The sequence below is a fragment of the Helianthus annuus genome, chromosome 3, assembly GCF_002127325.2.
Source record: "Helianthus annuus cultivar XRQ/B chromosome 3, HanXRQr2.0-SUNRISE, whole genome shotgun sequence".
Lineage (NCBI taxonomy): Eukaryota > Viridiplantae > Streptophyta > Magnoliopsida > Asterales > Asteraceae > Helianthus > Helianthus annuus.
In genome coordinates this window covers 136,300,227-136,324,625 of record NC_035435.2, presented here as the reverse complement: position 1 = coordinate 136,324,625, position 24,399 = coordinate 136,300,227, and the positions used below count along the sequence as shown (strand labels likewise).

Genomic DNA, 24,399 nt, shown 5'->3' with positions numbered 1-24,399 from the left:
CAAAAAATCCGAAATTTTCGTTAAAATTATAACTACGAGCGAAAAATCGGTGGGGGCCGGGCTACCCCCTTTTATATCATAAACATGTTCACAAATTCAGATTAGACCTAACCCCTAATTAAATCATGTTTGCATGTCTTATCCATAGCTTATTAAGCACCATTCTCAAGAACAAGAACACCCACCCACACCCCTTTAACCTAAAGCTTACACACACTCTTATCATCAAAATCTCTTGTTTAAACTATGTACCTTTTGATTTCATTTGTTTTTAAAGAAAGCCACATTTCAAAAGAACGGCGGCGTTATCCATCATGACATTAGCATTAAATGTCTGACAAACCATTCAGATATTTTCACAAAAACCAAGTCAAACAGTGTCATTACAAATATTGGGAGAAAGTAACATACATAAACAAAACAAATTACTTATTCCTCCTCCGACTCTTCCGCGGGGTCCAGCATCAAACGCAAGGACTCGACGCCATCCTCATTCACCTTGTCCATCAGGTCTGCATATGCAGGCAATGGCTCGTTGTACGCTGCCACCAGTGCATCAGCCATGTCACCTTGAAATTTACCCCTTGCCGTATGGAAATCAGAAGCAATCTTTTCCGACTGCTGACAGTCAAAGTATCCTTTGTAAACACCATCATGGTGACCAGACTGATACGCGACAACAGAGAGGCGATCTATTAGCGCTGTAAAAGGCGCCGATTGGCGAAGGTATTCGAACGCCCCTACTAATCCGTTTGTTATCAACCAGTTCCTATCACCCCTCCAAGGCACTTTCCACCTCCTTCAGGCGCGCGGCGGAGGATTGGGCAAGTGCATTTCTTTCAGAAAGAAGGGAAGCACAACGATGCTGAAGTTCCCTAAGCTGCCCCTCCCGTTCCTCCAATTCCGTCTGTTTCGCCCGGGCTTTAGCATTTGAAGCTTCCACCTCAACGGTCAAAGCTTGATAGCGCTCCTGCACCTGAGACACAAAGTCAGTGTCAATTCGGAATTTTTCCACTTGCGCAGACATTTCAGATCTCACCTTCTGGGCCTCAGTAATAGCTTTACGCTCCAACTCCTCCTGCACGCTTTTAGCGTGAGCAAGGACCCGGTCCTTCTCTGCTATATCGCGAGCCCATATGAGCCGCTCCTCAGCAAGGTGGGCAGTCACCCTCTTCAAGTCGTCCTCAGCTTTATTTTTCTCTGACAAAAACCGGCTCTCCCTTAACCCAGCGGCTTGGAGCTGACTCTCCAGGCGGTACTTCTCATCTTTGAGCTCTTCAATAAGGGCCCGCGCGTGGTGGAGCTCATTGTTATCATGCATCCATCTGCGCCGGATCTCTGTAAGCCTCCGGGGCTGACTAACAGAATCCACAATCGCGGAGTTCATCAAATTCTCGTTGTTTAGACCTTCAACATACGCCGCTTCGGCCGGGGGTTAAGCCCGCTCAACCCAGTGCTTAACCACTTGGGGAAAGATCAACCTAGAAGACTCCGCAATTTTCCACTAGGGCTGGTAGCGTTTATCCCGAGTGTTGGGATCCCAGTTAATGGTAGGCAAGTAAAGGTCATCACCCTGGCGGGCCCCATCATCAGCAATGCCACTATTGGACCCCCCCTGTATCGCCAGCAGCATGATCTCCAGCACTAGTTGCCTCGTGAGCAAGGGATACGACATGCATTTCTTTCTCGGTAGCGGAAAATATACAAAAAGGAGAATCAAACAAAGAGGAAGGAGCGACACTGGAGGTCACAGCAGCGGTAAGTGTAGGCGGCGGCATGGCACAACTAATGGCAGCGGTAACACTAGCCTGAGGTATAAGCTCTGGAGGGTTGCTGCCGCCAGCAATGGGAAGCACTACCCCCGCAGATGACAAGGGAGTAGGTGTCACATTTTTAGCTTGAGCCCCGCCAGTAGTACGTGTATCAAAGACAAGCTTCAGTAACACGAAGCTCATAATTCATTATAACATTCGGAGATAAAAAGTGCATACCAAGCGGCAGGGCATAGGCGGCTTGCATAGCCTCGAACGCGGTCAGAGTAGGAGCAACAAACGTTTTTCGTTTCTTCGACACATGGGTAGGGCTTGTCATTTCAGCAGTAGTAGAGGTATCACCCTTGGTGAACGCTGCCCCACCAGCGGAAGACGTGGCCGAACCAGCTGCCATGTATTTCCTCCCGGTAACCTTTATCCGGGTTGGTCTCTTCTCTAGGGCGGCAACGCTACCACCCCCGCTGAGAGAAAGGGGGGATACGTAGGCAGCGAGATCCGCCGGCAAAGCGGGTAACAAAAACTGCTCAAGGTGAAGCCTCAACACATCTGGCTCTTGTTCGTCGAGCACGCGGTCCGCGACCCTCAACTCAAGATGTCGCGGAGGGTTAACAAAGTCAAACAAGCTCCATTCCCCTTAAATGTGCATACATATTATTTTCAAAATGGTAGCATACCAGACTAGCAAGAAATACGCATACCTTCATCATCCCTTCGAAATGAAGGGTACTAGTTGATGTCACGCCATAGCAAACTCATTCCCGCCATTACCAGGGCCCCTTCTGGGATTACTGTGCACTCGAAAGGGCGGCCACACAACCTTGTATACAGGGAATTTGACATATAAGCATCTTCAGAAGGACCATCGTCCTTAACCTTGTCTTTTGGTCCCATTTCTCTCCAGTGCATCTCGCCAGGAATCACACAGGCATCAATATAGAAAAATTTCTTTTTCCAATATTTGTTCTTGGAACTGGCAGGAATATCCCTCAGACAAGACACATCGGTATCTCTCCGGTCGAAGGTGAAAAAAGGGATTTCCAAACAAGAACAAAGAAAGCCCTAAACACAGTAAGTTCCGGAATGTGCCCTAGGGCCACACAAGCAAATTCGAACTGTCGAAGTTTCACTAATCCTAGTGGATGCAGTTGGGAAATGTGAATACGGTAATGGTCAAGAACCAATTTGCAAAACTTGGTAACAGGCAGTCGGAAATTACAGAATTTGAAGAAATCACTAAATAACGTGATTTTGCCCTCTTTCAACGGAAATGTTGTGTCCGTTCTTGATGGTAACACGGGATTCCACTCAGCCCTGATACCGTAATCTTGCACAAGGTTGTTGTAAGACACAACTCCCCATTTACAGAACAGGGCATCAATGCTGGCTAAGGCAGAGGAAGAAGATTCACCGGTCTTAGAGGCCATTTGTTCGAAATAGGGAAGTGAAAGAAAGAGTTGTGAGGAAATGGAAATGGAATTCGAATCTCACAAACAGGGGTACTATTTATACAAGAAGGTAACTTTTCAAATTCGAAAAGACGAACGGACGGAAATACGCGTCAGAGCAGGGTAAATACAGTGGTCATCCCAATGATGACTTAACTGTCACATCCTATCCCATCGCCGCCATTTTCTCATAACACATAACGACACTTTACTCGATAAAATCTGCCCTAAACAGGGTATACTAACTTTTCCTTCTTTTAGTCCGATCTCATGAATTTCATTTCATAACTTCGGACTAGGGGGACATGACGAGGTATGACCCGAATCGGCTAACCCGACCCGGTCATTACCTATTATTTTATTATAAATAAATAATCACAAACATTTATTCTAGATTATTCCATCTTGCATGGATAGGTCACGCAACCAAATCTCTAGCTTTTTGGGAAGATTATGCAAATCCCTAACTTATCGGAACCCTTCCTAAGTTAAGGGAAACCCTAATGGTTAAACTATAAATAAGGGTAAACATCAAAGGTTTTGATCATCTTACTCTCGCACAACTTTCTTCCATACACATATTTCTTTACTCCCAAAACCGAGACTTATTCTCACGCCGGAGAGTGGTTACAGGAATAACCCCATTCCTGTAACGAGTCCTAACGGTGTTCTGTTTTGCAGTTAGGCTGTTCGGATCGTCAAGTGTTGAAGTCCTCGTTGGATACTACCGTGAAGGTCAGTGTTTCTTCAAACATATATTTATATTAATTTATTTATGATTAATGCTTATTAAAAGTCATGTTTAGAAACTCAAGCTTGAATGAAACGATACGAAGTTGAGTACTGATTTGAAACCTGAGCTTGCATCTAGATGCTTAGTGTTATAGTCTGTTTTTTGGTCATTTGTAACTACAAACACATTGTTAAATCAATGTGCTGGATACATAAGGTATATGAAATAGGTTTAATAATTAGGTTGGTTGTGTTAGAGGTTTAACAACCAGACTGTTCATTTAGGAGGTTTACCAGTCAAATAGTTTTTCAAGTACTGATGACATTATTGAAAGTAAATCTGCAGCTCGATAAGAACGTATTGAAAGTCGGTCTGTGTTGGGTTTTTGCCCTATGTTTCTTTTTGTTTTATTCTTGATTGCTATTCCGATTATGTTCATTGCGATGTTTAAGTATGTAATGGTTTTGTAACATCTTTGGTTTTTTGCTATTAATCTGAAAATATATGTGTGATTGATGAATATATGCTACTTAATCGATTACTTTTTGTGTATGAAATATGATGCGGTATTCTTTTATTTATAGATTTTTAAAAACATTTAAGATTAAAATAATGGATGTGCTAATATTATTCTTTCACAACAGGTTAAAGGAAAAGGAAAAGCTAAAGTTTTTGCTGACATATCCGAGACAGTCGAGAATTTGAAGAAAGAATGCAAAGGCCGACAATGTAGTAAAAAATCTGAATCGATTCCATATCGTCCGTCTACTGATTACGTCAAGGTATTAAGTATTTAATGTATTATTATGAATTTCACTAATATCCGTTTTTTATCGTCATTGTCTGGTTAGTCATATTCATAAGGTTTGATAGAAATTTGATAATTCTTGGTGAATAACATGTTTAAAATTCAAATTGGAGAATCTTTCATAATTTATTTTTTGGTGGTCAAGTTGAATATGTTGAGATTCATTTTCAAGTAGAATGAAACGAGTCTTAATTTAGTAAAAAGTGAATAGGTTTAGATTCAATGGTCTAAATGGTTTATAAGTCATACAAAGTCTAGATAGTATGCGTAAAATTCTTTAAGTGATTTTTTATTAAAAGATTTCAGATTATTGATTATTAGTTAATATAAAATTGTTTCCCTAATATCATACTCTATACATACATTAACATTAACAATAAAATTGAATTTAAGCCAAAGCAGTGTGTTAGTCAATTTCATAAATACTCTTTATACAAGAAAACTTTAATTGTACAATATATACTATATTTGCTGTTAACCACCTCTTTATATTTTTTTTTCATAAACAAGGGAAAGAAACGGTTAAAGGATGTTCAAAAAGTGAAGCATCGTAAGAAGATTACAAGGAATGCACGCAAAGTTTCTGGTGTTGGCATGGATCCTGAATTCTTCAACTTTAGTCGTAAAGGAGACTATAGGCTCGTATGTTTTTTTACATGATTTACCATCATATTTATTTCATTTTTTCTATTGACTTATATTTGTTTTTCTTTAAACGCATTTAGCGTCTTCCTGCTGAAGTTGTAGACAGAGCATGCCTGTCTGATAACTTGCAACCTTTATATGTTTAAAACATAACTGGGGATGTGGAGGTTTATGAAACAAAGACGGAGTTAAACGGTGGTGCATTACGTTACGCCGTTGATGGTTGGAGGAAGTTCATGGCAGATAACCAGTTGGAGTTTGGGCATATGTTGCACTTTACTTATGTAACATCCTAGAAGAAGATTGTGTTGAATGATGTAACCCCAATCTAAGCAAGTTTGGTATGCATTTTGTTTATGACAGTTATGGTTTGGTAAGTTGTTGGTTAGTATATTTGATATGTACATTATGGATGTTGGGTTGATGGACATGAAAACTTTGCTTACTTTATTATGGTTTAGTTTATGTTTATGTTTTTTAATGGTACAAATAACTTAGTTAAATATATGGTTGAATGGTGTTACTGTTTGATGTTATTATCATTGTCTTTATATATGTTTACAATAGTTTATCAAGTGCTTTTGTTTTTATCATATGGCTATTTTTAACTTCCGGCTAGGTTAACGTTTTCTTATGTTTATAATGTTACGTTCTTCATTTATACAATAGTTAGATGATATTCTTTTGTATAAATTAGGTATCGATTCTTCTATCCATTCACAATCTTCATATTTTTGCAATAAAATTTTGTTATTTTATTTGAAAGATGTGATCACTCTTAAGTAGTTTTGTAACCATTGACAATATTCATACGTAGTATACAAGGAAGTTTTTTCCGGGATTGAATAATTTTCTGTTTGTTTCTTCCAATGTATGCGTTTGTACAGAATATTTCATTTCAAAGTAAATAATATTGTTTTGGTTGAAGCCTGCGTATTACGCGGGCATTAACCTAGTGTATATAGTAAAGAAGAGTTAAATTACTAAAGTAACAACTAACAACAACATGTAAAATGCTTGAAATTCAAACTAAAATGAAAAAAGTATTTGACCCTACCCAAAATGGACCCAAAAAAATTATTATATAGCGATAGACAAATGACCCTTGTAAATTTCCACACCCCATGAAAGATTTTTATGGGTCCGCCACTCTCTGCAAGATTGATCCAACCTTGCCTATTGCATGTATAATTTATCTGTTTATTCTGTGGTTTAATACGTTGTGTTTATCTGTTGCAGCTGGAAATGGAAGAAGGTGATGAGATAGATGCAATGCTTCATCAAACAGGAGGTACATCTGGTGATGTTTGGGTGTAGAGTATTATTGTATGGTTTAGTGTCTGGTAGAAATACTAGTTGAACTTTGTTGATTCTGGTTGGTCTTGGTTTGTGAGGTCTTTCTCTGGTAAACTTTACGTGTTAACATATGCATTTGCTTGTTTTACCTTTGCGGTGGTTTTATTTGAAAGATTATGTTATTTGCGTAAGAACACATACTAGAGAAGGGAGACTAATACTAGAGAAGGGAGATGGGAATTTAGAAATTACAAGAAAGGTGATGGGAAATCAGAAGCTCAGAGTTAGGATGGGAAGAAGAAAATGCGCACACTCATTCATCATATTCGTTCCTCCTCTAATTCACCCTACACTCTTTCTTATATCTTCGCTCGTACATAATCATCTAACCTTTGGGCCACTAAACTGGGCCGATAAGTCAGGCCTATGATGGTCTAGTATGGTTCATAACAGGTATAAGCAACAAAAATGCGCCGGCACACACATCAAGAAAACTAACATGTGATCCGAAAAGAAGACAGTATTGCACCTTCTGTATATTGAGAACATCCTAGACAAGATTTAAGTGAATCCCATAAAAGCGTAAATAAGTCAACAATTCTGCAGGTAAAATGAAGCATTATATCTGAATTTACCAAAGAAAAATGACTTCTGTAGATATGGAATAAAGCAAAGAACAAAGAGTACAAATCATCCCGACCTTTAAAAAACTGATTCTAGCTTCACTAATACCCTTCACAAATTAACCTTGAAAGTGAGGACAGGTTCAGTTGTTAAAAAGTGGGACGGTGATAGTAAGAAAAAAAAATGTCATCTAAAGACATGAACAATTTATAAAAGAATATAAAAATTGACTGCAAATTGGAAGGGTGCGCCTGGCCAAGGCAGTAGTGCAACACCAAGGCGACGCTTAAAGACCCCAATAGCAAGCTATTGTGACGGGTCTTTCCCCATAAAAAATAAGATTAATATCAAGTGGGCCGATGGCTCACATATCAGATATTAAACTGATAAGAACAGATACTACACTTGATCTTAGCCAAAAGGCCGAGAAAGGTATGCTTATTCTTTTCTTGGGCTGCTGTTTATGTATGCTGTCTCTTCATATATATATTCTTCACTGAGCCGATGTGGGGCTGTGATAGGCTAAATTTCATAACGGTTTTCACCTCCCAGAATTTAATATCACAAAATGTTCAACAATTAATGGATACTTAATCAACACTCTTTATTAAGGCACCTTAATAAGTTATCATCTGAATACATACAAATTTCACTGCCTTAGTACAGAACTGTCAACTGAATATTCTGCTAGGAAGACTGAATGTGCTTTGATTGATGTTCTAAGTAAGAACCCTTATCTACCAGACTAATACCAGCTATGTTTAGCTTAAACAGATAACTTCTAAAAGTCAGTACATCCTAATGATTCTAACTTGTTATATACTCATTTGAATTCAAAAGGATTGTATTGTATGAATATTCTGCATGTTGAGAATTGATTACAAGATAAGCAAAATCCATTACAAGAATTGATTAATAGCCTGCCAAACTCAACAATGGTATGGAAACACAAGACTAAAACTGCAGGGCAACCATGCTCGGGAAACAATAAATAAGAATAACCTGGTTTACATATATGCCAGAACAATCAGGTCCTTGAATGAGATGAATATTTTCAGTAAAATTATTAGCATGATGTTGTAAGCAATCTCATAGGGCGGGTAAGCCAAGAAACAATAAATAAGGCTGAAAGTCCATATCATGATCCACAATCTTTGTAGAACTAGGAATAAATGTGTCACAGAACAGACTACATGTTACTTACTGCCTAGTTAAACATATGTTGAATAGTTGAGGAAATGACTAGAACTTGCTAAAAACAACATCCAAAATGTGTTTCAACCAAAATATGGAGTTCAGAAACAATTGAGTATGATATGTTGAGTGTGATTAGAAACAAATGAAGGTAAATCCTTGCAGTTTGAGCATCAAACGGGTCAACTGGTTAAAAATTGAGATAAGAGAAAAATGAAAAGATACAGCTAAAAAGAAGCGAGAAGACGTTACGTCAGTTATCTGGCTTGTGCTCATACCATTCGACATGAAAAGCTAAGTTTTCCTTAGTTGTCATATATGTGGAAGTGGTTGCAAATTACTATGAGTTTGGTCAAAAACTTGCCAAAAACACCCATTTTTAATGTCATGTGGGTGATTATTGATCACTAACTGAAAGTTATCATTTTTTGCTAATCAGATAGTCATAGTCATCGGATAGAATGACAAGTATTTATTTAAAAGAAACTGTAGCAAGGCACGGTGAACTAGATCACTCATTCCACCGGTTCCTCACATCTGTTTACAAATCAATTCAAAAAAATATGGTAAAGTGATATGGACTTATTCTAATACGTGGGATTTCAACATAAATGTCTCCTGAAAGGGAAGGGCGTATCTATTCACTGTTCTCACATACTTTGTGTAGCATTACAAGGATCAATAAAAGACATGTTCATCATCTTCAATTCCAACACTTGAAAAACAATAACTCAAAGCTTGTTTGAAATGATAGCACTCAACCTCATTTTAATAACATTTTAAAAAAAGCTGAAATGATAGCACTCAACCTCATTTTAATAACATTTTAAAAAAAGCAGACTGCCAACCTCAAACTTCATATGAAATTTAGAGAAAGCATTATTATAACAAAAAGGTAGAAAATATAAACTATGGTTTGGAGGGGTGCGCCAGGCCATGGCAATAGTGCAAGACCAAGGTGACACTCAAAGACCCCAATAGCAAGCTATTGTGATGGACCTTTCCCCATAAAAAATAAGATTAATATCGAGTGGGCCGATGACCCACATATCAGATATTAAACTGATAAGAACAGATACTACACTTGATCTTAGCCAAAAGGCAGAGAAAGGTATGCTTTTTCTCTTCTTATGCCTCTGTTTATATAGGTAGTCTCTTCATCTTTGTATATTTCACTCAGCCAATATCTCTGAATTTACTAAAGAAAAAGGACTTCTGTTTCTGTAGATATGGAATAAAGCAAAGAACAAAGAGTACAAATCATCCCGACCTTTAGAAAACTGATTCTAGCTTCACTAATACCCTTCACAAATTAACCTTGAAAGTGAGGACAGGTTCAGTTGTTAAAAAGTGGGACGGTGATAGTAAGAAAAAAAATGTCATCTAAAGACATGAACAATTTATAAAAGAATATAAAAATTGACTGCAAATTGCAGGGGTGCGCCTGGCCAAGGCAGTAGTGCAACACCAAGGCGACGCTTAAAGACCCCAATAGCAAGCTATGGTGACGGGTCTTTCCCCATAAAAAATAAGATTAATATCGAGTGGGCCGATGACCCACATATCAGATATTAAACTGATAAGAACAGATACTACACTTGATCTTAGCCAAAAGGCCGAGAAAGGTATGCTTTCTACCCTCTTGGGGCGCTGTTTATGTAGGCAGTCCCTTCATGTTTGTTTTCTTCACTCAGCCAATGTGGGACTACCAGTTACATTTGCCCTTTGTAAATGTGTATTAATTTACTGAGACTTAATCAACACTGCATTATAAAGGCACCTTAACAAAGTTTCAAACTTAATCTTGTGTTATTGTATGAAGAAGTTTAAGCGGGATGCATACACAATTAGTTTATTTTGCTAGGAAGTCCAAATTAGTTTATTTGCTTTAATCAATGTTCTAAGAACCCTTATCTACCTGACTAATTCCAGCTACATTGAGCTTAAACTGATACCTTTATTAATTATTAGTAAGTGCATCCCAATCATGACTCCTAACTTATATCCGTTGGCTAGATAAATATTTGAAAGGATTGTAAGACAAAAAACTGCAGGGTTACCATGCTCAGGAAAATAATTCCGTACCTTCTCAACAGTATTTACACTGAAATAGTTAGCATGCTCCTAAACATTTTCAGAAAATCCTGTATTAAATATTTTGTTGGCATGCAGAAGTGCAGAATGCCTTTACAGGATTAAAGCATATACGATTATATAAAACATCAGGAACAAAACCAAAGTGAAGGAAATGTTTTAAGTGAAGCTTTTAAAGGATGAAACAAAGAGCAAAGATAACCTTCAGAAAGACAGTCCAATCACCAAGGGTTCATACTGAACTTGGGGAGTTGAATTCCTTCCATGACAAAGAAATGAAAATGATGGAGAGAAAATTACATGATAAAGATATCAAAGATTCTTAAAAGGGGAAATTACAAAAATGGCAGTTGACCAAAACTATTTTCAGTTTTGTCAACCTCATGCGTCCTTGGAGGGACTCATCATGCCTTGGATGCGAACACTCAATAAAAAATGAGTCCTTCCAAGGACGCATGAGGTTGACAAAACTGAAAATAGTTTTGGTCAACTGCCATTTTTGTAATTTCCCCTTCTTAAAACTGCAGATGGTATTGCACCCAAGAAAACTAATTTGTGATCCAAAAAGAAGATGGTATTGCACCTTCTGGCTTCTGCACATACTAGAGAGATTATGTAAAGAAGTTCTTTAGATGAAACAAGAAATGATGTATGAACACTTTAATAGATATAGATATGGAAACTGATTGATGAACACTTAACTATGGTTTGGAGGGGTGCGCCAGGCCAAGGCAGTAGTGCAACACCAAGGCGACGCTTAAAAGCCCCAATAGCAAGCTATTGTGATGGGCTTTTCCCCATAAAAAATAAGATTAATATCGAGTGGGCCGATGGCCCACATATCAGATATTAAACTGATAAGAACAGATACTACACTTGATCTTAGCCAAAAGGCCGAGAAAGGTATGATTTTCCTCTTCTTGGACTGCTGTTTATGTATGCTGTCTCTTCATATATGTATAGTTCACTCAGCCGATGTGGGACAATGAGTTACTTTCGCCCTTTGTAGATGCTGATTATTTTCTCATAAAACTAGCCTTGCAAGTATTCATGAAATGATCAATTAACACTTTCTATCAAGGCACCCTAACAAAGTTTCAAACATAATATTATGTTTAAGTGGAATGCATACACAAACAACACCTGCTAAGTGAGCTTAATATTATGCTAGGAAAACCGAATTAGTTTTTGTGCTTTGATGTTCTAAGAGTCTTTATCTACCTGACTAATTCCAGTTATGTTTAGCTTAAACTGATAACCTCTATTAGTGAGTCATCCCAATCATGATTCTAACTCAAATCCATTGGGTACATATATACTCATGGAAATCAAAAGATCGAAAGAAACAGAATGTGGTTGATAGTGTCTTCTAAGTGCTACAGAAAATTGAACATGATAAAAAAACACAACATACCTACTTGGTTTGTCAAAACAGCTTGTGGAAGGTGTGTTCCAATGACGACACCTGCATATTAAGCAGTGATGTAATCGGTGTCAGTTACTTGATAATTATGTTTTTAAGTTCCAATTTTGACTCGATTAGAACAATTTGTAACAGGAATCAATAGTAGCTCCTCCAAAAATTCTGGCAATTCTTCACATATTTGCGTCGGTTCATCCAGCTGCACTTTATTATAAAGAAGTAAAATGGGTGCTTACGGAAGCCACTAATCATATCCCTAACCTCATCACAGAAACCATCTTTCACAGTTGTCTCGTCACGTTTGACTTTACTCTTGAAAAAAATATTAAACTAGTGTTTTTGTTACTGTTTGAATTACAGGAAGTTTATTTTTTCAATTTTCCTAATTTAGTTTTGATGTAGAATGATCTACTTGCTCAACTAAGTGAAGAATGCGATGGGCATGTTCTTCATCTTCAAGCGTTGTTAAGGTAATTCTTCATTTCATAATATCCTTTAGTATTTTTCCCATTTTACATCCAATTATTTATGTTTTAATTTAATGAGTGACAGTAAGACGCAAGAGGAACGATCAAACAATCAAGCAACTAAAAATGTCCCATGGCTTACGAGTAAGTTACTTGTCGATTTTTTTTTATTTTTATATCATAACTTCCATCACGAGTGGAATCTTTGTTTATGTTTTTTTTTTTATTATTTACTAACCCTTTATAACAGAGGTATAATAGAGCAAAATGTATTCAAAATTTGAGATGGGCCATCAAACTTGATATCCCTAATGCAACTAAAGAGAAACTTATAAGCTTAGAGAATGAATATTTTGGAAACGTGGCAGCTCAGGTGTTTCTCTAGACATTCCATATTTACACATTTTCATTCCGTTTTTGTTTCTAGCTTATATAAATTATTAAACCCCATTAAGTCTAACCGCCAGGCGTCAGTGAAATCGATATCCACCGTTAGATCTTGCTGAGATGAAATCCGAGCTGTTTAAACTCACAAAAAAAAGAATGTTGTGGTGGCAGTTATTTGCGGTTTTCTCTGCTGGTGGTTTGTTCCACCTTTTTCTCCCCATGATCTCCACCAGAAGTTTTTAGAATTCAGTTACTGTAATTTGAGTGCAGTTTATCAAAACCACCCCAGGGATGCTAACCACTCCTCTGCGAACTCCTATAATTGTATAATTGTAGAATATCACACGGATCTCCCGTTTGTTCTCAACCTTCAACTGCACTATTGTTCCAGAGATCCATAGAACTCGATTGTCACTGGTTCCGCCCAATTAGGGTTTCTCCAAATGCATCGGCCTTTCACCCTAAACAAGCCATGCATTCCTTCACTCTCTATCATCCTAAGCTGAGGTTCGAGGAGGTTACGAAGATGAAAAACATCGCGTCCGAATACTGATAATTGTCTTCCTCACCGTCAAGGGCACCAATTGATGCCGACGAAGGGGTGTGCACCAATGTGGATTGATTCTGTACATTTAATTGGAAATTATGTTTTCTTTAAAAAAAGTCATACAATTCTTCTACTTGAGTCATGCATTTTGGCGTTCAATAATCTATACATTTCGTTTGCAATTCTGTTTTTTAAGTTATTTTTTTTACAATCACGGCAAACTATTCTTTAAGGAATACATGAAGAAGCTAAAAAATATGACCATAGAGGTATGGTGTGATGTGAATTCCATTAGTTAGGTGAGGTACTTGTAAGTTAAATCTCATGAATATATTTTAAGTGAACTCTAGATTCATATCTCTGTGTATTGCTTCCATGGAAATGGTGTTGATCCAATTGCACATATGACAAAAACAACAATAACATCCATCAAACAATGCATCCAACAACCAGACAACCAAGCAAAGCAACTATAAATGAATACATGTTCGCAAGACAACCAGTTTCAAGCATACCTAACACAAGTTCGAGATATGTATGAACCACAAAAGGAACAACTTCTACATAAACATATGTCTAAAAAGTGATCTGCAAAACAAATTAACTACCCCTATAGAAACAGAAATGCAATCTCCCAGACATTTTTCGATCTTCCTAGTTATGATCATAAACAGAAATGCAATCTTCACTTTACCAAAGTAAACATCGCCATTTGACTTTATCTCCTTTGTCATTCTGAAACAATGAGGAATACACAACAAACACCATCAGATTCTCTAATAGAATTTGAGTGCACTCATGCATGATACACCTTGCTTTCTTTATTGAAGAACATCTTACAAATTACTTTAAACACTATTTCAATATTTACAACTCATCATACCATTTTCGTCAGGTGGTTTAAATGTGTCAACTCAATATCAGGTCATAAGATAGAAAAATACCATATAACATATATTCAAGTTTATGGGTCAAGTTATTCTACAAAGGCTCCTAATTGTAAGAAGGATTTATAGAGTGACAAGTGTCCAATAACCTAAAATTAAACCCACTACATCTATCGTGATACATAATCTTATCTTCAAAATATATTGTTTGACTGCAAAAGTAAAAAATGGGATTCAAGTTCAGGAACCAAGTAGCCCCGGTGCAGGGGCGAAGTACAGAAGGGTTGGGGAGGGGCGCTGTCACACCCCGATTTCCACGTGTATCACCGGTGGGCCCGGTGGGGGATTACCGTGACGTAGTTGGCAACAATATAGTCAAACCACACAATTATATAAATGCACAGCGGAAGCTTTAAAGATAAATATATACTTCAACCTCTGGTGGTAATATCAAATGTATTACAGAAGTCGAATGTATCCACAGCGGATCAAAATAATAAAATATTGTTCATTCAGATACGGCATCGAGTTTGCGAGACTATTCGTGATGCTTAGGAAGCTAATACCAGCCAATTTCGTATAGTACCTGCACTTAATCTTTTTGGGGAAAATACGTCAGTTTACACTGGTAAATACATTCAACTGACACATTTGAAAATGTTTATTAAAAATGATTTGAATGCACAAGGCACAAACTCTTTTATAACTTGGGAAAATTATTAAAATCTTGTGAACGTATTACATGTTCTTTTATGCGTTCAGTAGCCCGGATCGTGCCGGGTTAAAGATTAATAGACACACCACATTGCGTAAAACCGTAGTATAGAAACCAACGGCTACGTCTTTTAATTAAGTGTCGACAATATATACCGGGTGTACGCCTACACCGGGATGTCGAGGTCATGGCCATTTCGTAAAATGATGCCAAGGATATCCGGGACAACGGTCATTAACCCCCCAAAGGCTTTTAAGAAACAAAACTGTTTAAATGAGCCGATCATAATATTTAATTAACCACCTAAGCGATGGAAGGTATGATGCTCAATCAAGCGGTAAATATTATACCGTATCCCAAGCCCATATAGGGGAAATAAGTTAAAAGTATTTACCTTTGCAAGTATATTCCTTAATTTGATTAAATCACCGATAGCTTTACTGGGGCTCCTAATCTGGAACGAAGGTTTTAATTAACCTCTTAGAATCCTAACGGGTCTTTATATTAGCCGTAGCCTAGACCGGTTGGTTCCGATATATAGATATAGTTTAATCACGTGAAAGGCGAAAACCAAGAATGGAATGTGATTCTGCCCCAAACAAGTTCAGAGACTTGTTTTATATGGGTTCAATGTTCACACTCTGTATTTTGGGGTCAAAATAATATAGTTTGACCCGTATCGGCTAATTTATGAAAACTAGTTTCATAAGCCGAACCGTGCGCGCAATAGGCGAAACGGTTAACCATGAGAGTCTTACGCTTATTTCCTAAGTCAATATGCCTTAAAGAGGTTGTGGTATCAGTAGGATACCTTCCGTGATGCCCGTAACGAGTTTAAGTTAATATTACGCCCCGTAGGGGCTTTTCGGTCATTTTAAAGACTTTTAAAGAGCTTTTCGAGTTCTACAGGAAATCTGAGTTTCCCGAATATTTTATAAAGTCTAAAATACTTTATTTATTATTTAAAATCAGTAGCAACTGGAATCGGGTCAAAAGACCTTGTAGAACTCAAGTTTTGGCCGAAAAGGGCATATTCGGTATTTACCGAACCGTAGCCATAACCGCAGGTTATGAGCAAGGTAAAAATTATTAAAAATCTTTAAAATTCCAAAAATATTATTTTATAATAGTGGGTAAAAGTTTTGGTGATGGAAACTTGGTTTAGATAGGGGTTATGCTAATTGCGCCGTTTATTACAAAAGTTTCTTATAAATGCGCTATTTAGCATAACTCTCATTCTAGACCTCGGATTGACGTGAAACTTTAAGGACATGCTTATAATTTAATAAGCAAGGTTATGGTCTGTTCACGTGTCCGAAATACTCGTTTTATTTTTAAAAGGCTGTTACGGTCAACTTTTAGGCGATTAACGGAAATGCGTAAAAGACTCGGACAAATCATGAACCGATCACAGAGGTCTATACCTTCATGTAACCTGGTCCTAAGAGAGTCCTAAGGCATATCTATACCTCACTAAAACGGGTCAGAACTGAAGTCAAAGCAAAAGTCAAACTTTTGCGACATTCGGCTCCGAACCGGGTCAATAGAGCAAATGCTCGATTCAAATGAGTGTAAACAAGTTTATATACTTAATATCATGTTTTATGAGTGTCAAAACAGATTTCATAGCATATACATTACAGATTATGTATAAAACGGCAAAATAGCTTTCTGTTGACTTTTTAAGTGCACGTTTGACTCGACATTTGACATAGTTAGAGTGGTGATCAGAGGGAACCCTTTTAGGGGTTTATTACCCACATAAATACCAACTCATAACTACTTTTGATCCGACAATTTATTGGACCATTTGTGAATTATCGCTATGACAACCGTTAGTTACGACGGTTGGGTTTATAAGCTAAATCTATGGAAAAACAAGACCATAATGGATGTGAACGACTTACAGAAGTTGTGTCTTGCTTAGGGAGCAGAGAAGAATGCTTGAGAGCTTCAGAATGTGATCAGATGAGTGAGTTTGAGTTGTGTGTTGGTTATGAACCAAGGATGGCTATTTATAGTGAAATAAGGCACTCAAGATCATTACACAACACCTACAACTGATCATGGATGATTGGCAGGTGTCCCATAGAGCTATGGGTCGAGTATAGGGTGCCCATGCCTCATTTATTGATGTTTGATCGTTCACAAGCTCAAAAGGCATGCAATTACAAACTTTCTGCATCTGGGCGTCTCATGCGGCCCGCATGGAGGATCCATGCTTGTTTTAATGCGGGCTGCCTGATGTTTAAAATCAGGCGCGTATCTTAGGTGGCTCGCGGCCCGCTTTCACTTAACCCAAACTCTAATGCGGGTCGCGAGAGGCCTGTTTTTTCAGGTTTTTAAAATCTTTTGTAATGATGAACAGAATCTGGTAATTAATAACGAAATCTTTCGTAATTATTAACCTGACCTTTCGGGTTTGAAGGGGTAACTTTGCGGTTTGGCCCTCGGTTAATTACAACTAAGGACCTCGTGTTATTTACCCGCGTTGTTAAGTCTCCGGTTAGTTTATTAATTATTCAGAAAGCCTTAACTTTCATTGTTGACGCTTTTAACCCTTCTCATACGAATTTGATCATAACTTTCTCGTTTTAAAACGGAACTTCGCGGAATTTATACAATATGTTCTAGTGAGCGTATAATACTGTTACAAAGCCTCGGGAGCGTTAAAGGGTCACTCAGAGGTATAATTAAACATGTTGACACAGTTAACCCCTGTAGCTTGTAATCTCTCACTTTCTTCCGCGTTTCGCTACCGTACGATCCGTGATTTATTCGTTTGAAGGTACAAGCACCATTTAGGGTTACCATACAGTATATTTACCCTTGCTTGACATCTATAACCCTCGAATTTTCATACATTCAAGGTTTGTCAAAATTAGTCCTTTATTTAATATCAATGCCACGTGTAATCAAATGACACGTGTTAACACATCATTGGACACAAAAATTCGAGGTGTTACATCCTCACCCCCTTAAAATAAATCTCGACCCGAGATTTACTCAAATAAATAGGGATACTTTTCTTTCATTGTGGCTTCGACTTCCCACGTATATTCGGGACCTCTACGAGCATCCAATTTGACCTTTACAATCGGTACGTGCTTTCTTCGAAGCTTCTTCACCTGTCGATCTTCAATCGACAAGGGTTTTTCTACAAACCTTAAGCTCTCATCTATATGCACATCTGTGTGTGGAATCACCAATGATTCATCGGCGAAGCACTTTTTGAGATTGCAGATGTGGAACACATTGTGAATTCCATTGAGCTCTTCAGGCAAGTTCAACTTATAGGCAACTGACCCGACACGTTCAATGACCTCAAAAGGTCCTATGTACCTCGGACTCAGCTTGCCCTTCTTGCCGAAACGCATCACCCCTTTCCAGGGCGACACTTTAAGCAACACCTTTTCACCTACATCAAAGTGAAGGTCCTTACGCTTCGGATCAGCGTAGCTTTTCTGCCTATCACGGGCAGCCTTGAGACGTTCCCGAATCTGGACAATCTTGTCCGTTGTCTGGAAAACTATCTCTGGTCCCGATAATTGGACCTCTCCTACTTCCGCCCAACAAACACGCGATCTACATTTCCTACCGTATAATGCCTCGAAAGGCGCAGCCTTTATGCTGGTATGGTAGCTATTATTGTAGGAGAATTCGATTAGGGGTAGGTTCTTATCCCAGTTACCACCTAAATCGATCGCACATGCACGAAGCATGTCTTCTAACGTCTGGATAGTACGCTCACTTTGACCGTCCGTCTGTGGATGGTAAGCCGTACTGAAGTTCAAACGCGTACCCAAAGATTGCTGGAAACTCTTCCAGAAATGTGACGTGTATCTAGTATCCCTGTCGGAGATAATAGACACAGGTATGCCGTGTAAGGCTACAATCTTATCAACATACAGTTGGGCTAACATATCGGAGCTATACGTCTCCTTGATGGGTAAGAAATGAGCTGATTTAGTCAGCCTATCGACTATGACCCATATCGTGTCGTTTCCCTTCCTGGTTTTTGGTAACTTGGTAATAAAATCCATAGTTACACATTCCCACTTCCACTCGGGAAGCTCAGGCTGTTGTAGCAAGCCAGACGACTTTTGGTGCTCGGCTTTGACTTGAGCACAAGTCAAGCACTTTGCTACATGGGCGGCCACAGACTTTTTCAAGCCTATCCACCAATAATTTGCCTTTAAGTCATGATACATTTTGTCGGCTCCAGGATGGACCGAATATTTGGAACTATGGGCTTCCTGGAGGATAACATCTCGTAGTCCTCCATAAATCGGAACCCATATACGTCCGTTCAGTCTAAGGATTCCATCCTTGCTAAGAGTCAACTGCTCCTCAGTTACTCCTAACTTTTCATTAGGATAATTAGCTTCCAACACAGCCTCTCGCTGTGCAGCTAATATCCTTTCAATTAAATTGTTCTTGACCTCAATGCTCTTGGCATTGATTCGAATAGGTTTTACCCTTTCTTTTCTGCTCAGGGCATCAGCGACTACATTCACCTTGCCGGGATGGTACCTGATCTCGCAATCATAGTCATTCAAGGTTTCCATCCAACGACGCTGCCTCATGTTCAACTCTTTCTGATTGAACAGGTGCTGGAGGCTTTTGTGATCAGAATAAATCACAAATTTAATACCATAAAGGTAATGCCTCCACAATTTCAGTGCAAATACAACGGCACCCAACTCCAAATCATGGGTGGTGTAATTCTTTTCGTGCACCTTTAATTGCCTTGAAGCATAGGCAATCACCTTGCCCTTCTGCATAAACACACACCCCATGCCTGTGTGTGATGCATCGCAGTAAACTACGAATTCATCTGTACCTTCAGGTAGTGTCAACACAGGTGCGTTGCTTAGCTTCTGCTTCAGAACTTCGAAGGACTCTTGCTGCTTTGGGCCCCAAATAAATTTTTCTTTCTTCTTGGTTAAGGAAGTCAGGGGCGCAGCAATCCTTGAAAAATTTTCAATAAATCTCCTGTAGTATCCTGCTAATCCCAGGAAACTACGAATTTCGGTAGGCGTCTTTGGCTCTTGCCAATTCATGACCGCCTCTACCTTAGCGGGATCCACCTGGATTCCACGCTCACTCACGACGTGACCCAAAAATTGAACCTCTCGTAGCCAGAATTCGCATTTAGAGAATTTGGCGTAGAGTTTCTCACGCTGTAACAATTCGAGAATACAACGGAGGTGTTTCTCGTGGTCAGCTTGGCTTTTGGAATATATAAGGATATCGTCGATGAAGACTATGACAAATTTGTCCAAGTACGGCTTGCAGACGCGATTCATGAGATCCATGAACGCAGCCGGTGCATTTGTGAGCCCAAAAGGCATCACTAGGAACTCATAGTGACCGTAGCGAGTCCTAAATGCTGTCTTATGCACGTCTTCATCTCTGACCTTTAGCTGATGATAGCCCGACCTCAAGTCGATCTTTGAGAAGTAGCTCGCTCCTTGTAGTTGATCGAATAGATCGTCGATCCTTGGCAAAGGATATCTATTCTTTATGGTAACTTTATTCAGCTCACGATAATCGATGCACAAGCGCATCGATCCGTCCTTCTTCTTCACAAATAGGACAGGTGCTCCCCAGGGAGACGAACTAGGTCTGATAAAACCTTTGCCAACAGTTCATCCAACTGGGTCCTTAATTCCTTCATTTCAGTCGGAGCTAGCCTGTAGGGCGCTCTAGCTATGGGAGCTGCTCCAGGAATGATATCTATTCTGAATTCCACTTGTCTATCTGGTGGTAAACCAGGTAGTTCTTCGGGGAAAACCTCGGGATATTCAGAAATAACGGGAAGATCCTCTATCTTTGGCTTGGGCTCTTCAATTATCACTTGAGCCATGTAAATGACACAGCCTCTCTTCAAACATCTAGAAGCTTTGAGCATAGATACGTCCTCGGGTAATCCATACTGCGTGTCTCCTCGAATGGTAAGCGATTCACCACTCGGAGTCTTTAGCACTATAAGCCTTTTGTTGCAAATGATTTGGGCCTGGTTGTGGGATAACCAGTCCATGCCTAGAACAATGTCGAAACCCGCTAGTTTGAAAGGAAGTAGAGATAGAGGAAAAGAATGGTTCTTAATGGACATTTCACATCCCTCTAGAACAGTGGAGACGGTTTCTATCGTGCCGTCTGCTAACTCTACCTCGTATTTCACATCTAGGGTTTTGATAGGCATATTTAATAGTTGGCAAAATTTTTGGTCTACAAAGGATTTATCGGCGCCTGAATCGAAAAGTACTCTTGCAAATATATTATTTACGAGAAAAGTACCTGTAAGCACATTGTCGTTCAGCACAGCCTCCTTTGCATCCATGCGGAAGACTCTCGCATTTGTCTTTTTGGTCTCCTCCGCCTTCCTGACATTCTTAGGGCAGTTGCTCTTGATATGCCCCTTTTCATTGCAACCGTAGCAGGTTGCGTCCTTGATCTTCTTGCAATCCATGGTCTTATGATCCTTGGACTTGCACAGTCCACAGGCAAAAGTCTTTGGCTGAGACTGCGAATTCGACCCAAACCTACATTTCCCAGAGTGGGGTTTCTTGCAGATTTTGCAGTTGGGTCTTTCACCAGTTTGCCCATCTTTCTTCGTCTCCGACCCTCTTTTGCCATCACCGTTTCCACGGTGCTTCTTTCCTGACCTTCGTGAGGTATCATCCTCACGTTTCCTCTTCTCAGCCTCCTTGCTCCTTAGCGTCCTCAGACGGACAGCATCTAAAGTGAGAGACAAGGAGAGGTCAGTAACTGACCTGAAGGTCGTCGGCCAAGAGGCCTTCACGCTAGCCTTTATCGCAGGCTCCAAGCCCCCAATGAAACGGGCGATTCTTCTAGACTCTGGTGTCACAAGGTACGGAACCAGGCGAGACATCGTATTGAAGCTCGTCAAATAAGCCTGGCAGTCCAGGTTCGTCATCACCAGTGACACAAAGTCAGCCTCGATCTTCTCAACCTCATGCTGAGGGCAGTCGTTTTCCTTAATGAGAGCAATAAATTCCTCCCATGTCATCTTGTATAGAGCAGACTTACCTGACGCTTGTACCAACGCTCTCCACCATGCTAGGGCCTCGCCCTTAAACGACTGTGTCACAAACTTCACCACATCCTTCTCCGCACACCCACTGATATCCACAATAGTGTCCATCTCATCCAGCCAGGTGATACAATCCACAGCACCCTTTTCCCCTGTGAATTCCCGGGGTTTACAAGACACGAAGTACTTGTAGGTGCAGCCCTTGGCACCGGATGCATCAGTATATTCTCGATCACGACGAATACTATTCTCAGCGAACGAGTGATTATCGTCATCTTTCTTGGGTTTGGAGAGTGGTTTGGATTGTGACTTTGGTTTGGAGGGTGGTTTCGATACGGTTCTGCTATGAGACTCGGTGTATTGACGATCAAGAGCTGCCTGAACAGCGTTGTCAATCAGAGCCTTTAGCTGTGCGCCTGTCAGATGCACTTGCGCATTGTCGTAGTCATCTTCGTTTGTATGGCTGTTTACTCCGTTGGGATCCGCCATTGTAACTTGAATCTGTTACAGAAGATAACAAAATTTTATTCAGGAGTTTATTATGGAATTGTCTTTTATGGCAATTCGTTAACCATGGTAACAGAGACCATATTTGGTTAACTTATTACTCACTTAATTTTAGGATTTGAATATATCCTATTTTAGCTATAATAATAATATTGGCGGCATAAAGCCTAATCACGAGGATGTTTTATAATATTAGCCGAGATTTCAGAGAATCAAAGGCATAGAGATTTGAACCATAGTTCTTTTATCTCTTTCTGACAGGGAGTCATAGACCACCACTGTCTTCCGTCTTTATAAGACAATTATTACGGCCCATAGGCACTACATCACTAATGGATGTTTTATTAAGGTTGGCCCGTAGGCACTACATCTCTAATGGATGCTTAAATAAGATTGGCCCGTAGGCACTACATCACTAATGGATGTTTAAACAAATGATCATCTCTATTGATGATTTAACCCATGATTTACAAATCATTTAGTAGGGTTTTTGAAATCCTTAGAAGGATTATTGTATAAGAATGACGTATGCGATTTTAACGAATCACATCTGCCATGATTGTTAACATGCTTACAGAGGTTAACAGGGAATCTGAATCTTTTAATTAGGTCGTACCATCTTGGCCGGATCTTAAAAGACACCAGGCTAGGTTTCATTCTTAAGATTCTTCATTTAGGCAGATCAATTTAAAAGGAATGGTTTTGATTTATTTCATATATAGTGATACAAAATGAAATTTATAACATAATATTCCAAAATTTTAATACGATTACACACCGCCCTAAACGGAACTTTTAAATAGTACATACCTACATAGAGGTTTAAAATAAGAGACAAGTCCACGCAGGGACTAATATAAGATAAGTGTCCATGCAAGGACTAAAGGATAAGTCCACGTAGGGACTGAAATACGATAAATGTCCACGCAGGGACTTCTTTTTAAAATAAACGTTACATTAGAACATACATAAGGACTAATGGTCACGCTTCTTCTTCTTGCCCTTTAGTAGGTTTGCTAAGCCCTTGAGAAATCCTCGGTGGCTCTTTTTCTCTTCCTCGAACTCTCTCTACACGCGATCCAATCGGTGGAGTATCTCTTCATGCTCATGAGGAGAGAAACGTGGTTGAGGTGCTGGTTGCGGAACTGGAGGTCTGGGAGGTATTGGATACCCATGAGCTGAGTAGTCCGGTGCTCCCATGTTCCCATGAGCTCCGTCGGGATATCGTGCATTATACCTAGCCGATACCACATACGGGTCGCGCTCATAATTGTAGTTGTAATGTGCTTGTGATGACGGTTCGAACGGGTTGTAAGCCGTTGGACCCTTGTAAGCAGGTATGGGTTGGTCATACCCAAATGGTGGCGAATTTGGTGCAGCTAGTGCGGAGTTCGCCTCCTGTACAGGACTTGAAGGTCCTTCTTCTTGTAGTGGCGGGTAGTGGCTACTACTAGAGTGACGAGGGGTGCTGAAGTGGAAATCCCCTCCTCCTCGTGTGGACATACGAGCATTTGTCCTCCTACGCCTTGGCGGATCAGGCATTACTGGTTGCTGTCGCGACTCCCGACCCACCCTGGACGGAATCGGGAGCCGTGAGCAGTTCCAGTGGTACCCGTGGTATCTGATGGCAGCGGAAGTCTTTTATTACAGGATCTTTTCACCGTAAAAATGCTCGTTTAATATATTACACAAAGTTTTAGGGGATAAATCCCATAATTTACAATAAGTTGATTTCACACAGAAATCTTTAATCCAAAACATGTTTTATTGGTTTATTCATACTGAGCCACTTCCC

The 24,399-nt window shown here is 39.4% G+C and overlaps 4 non-coding genes across 4 annotated transcripts; all 4 read right to left on the bottom strand.

The window, feature by feature from the left end:
* Positions 1-7,563: 7,563 nt before the first annotated feature.
* On the bottom strand, positions 7,564-7,759 carry LOC118490734. The gene has a single exon (XR_004889984.1). It is a non-coding gene; the product is annotated as a U2 spliceosomal RNA (small nuclear RNA).
* A 1,677-nt stretch (positions 7,760-9,436) lies between these two features.
* LOC118490741 lies at positions 9,437-9,632 on the bottom strand. Its single transcript, XR_004889991.1, has one exon. It is a non-coding gene; the product is annotated as a U2 spliceosomal RNA (small nuclear RNA).
* Positions 9,633-9,950: 318 nt separating this feature from the next.
* LOC118490737 lies at positions 9,951-10,146 on the bottom strand. The gene has a single exon (XR_004889987.1). It is a non-coding gene; the product is annotated as a U2 spliceosomal RNA (small nuclear RNA).
* Positions 10,147-11,322: 1,176 nt separating this feature from the next.
* Positions 11,323-11,518, bottom strand: LOC118491010. The gene has a single exon (XR_004890235.1). It is a non-coding gene; the product is annotated as a U2 spliceosomal RNA (small nuclear RNA).
* Between the last annotated feature and the right edge of the window lie 12,881 nt (positions 11,519-24,399).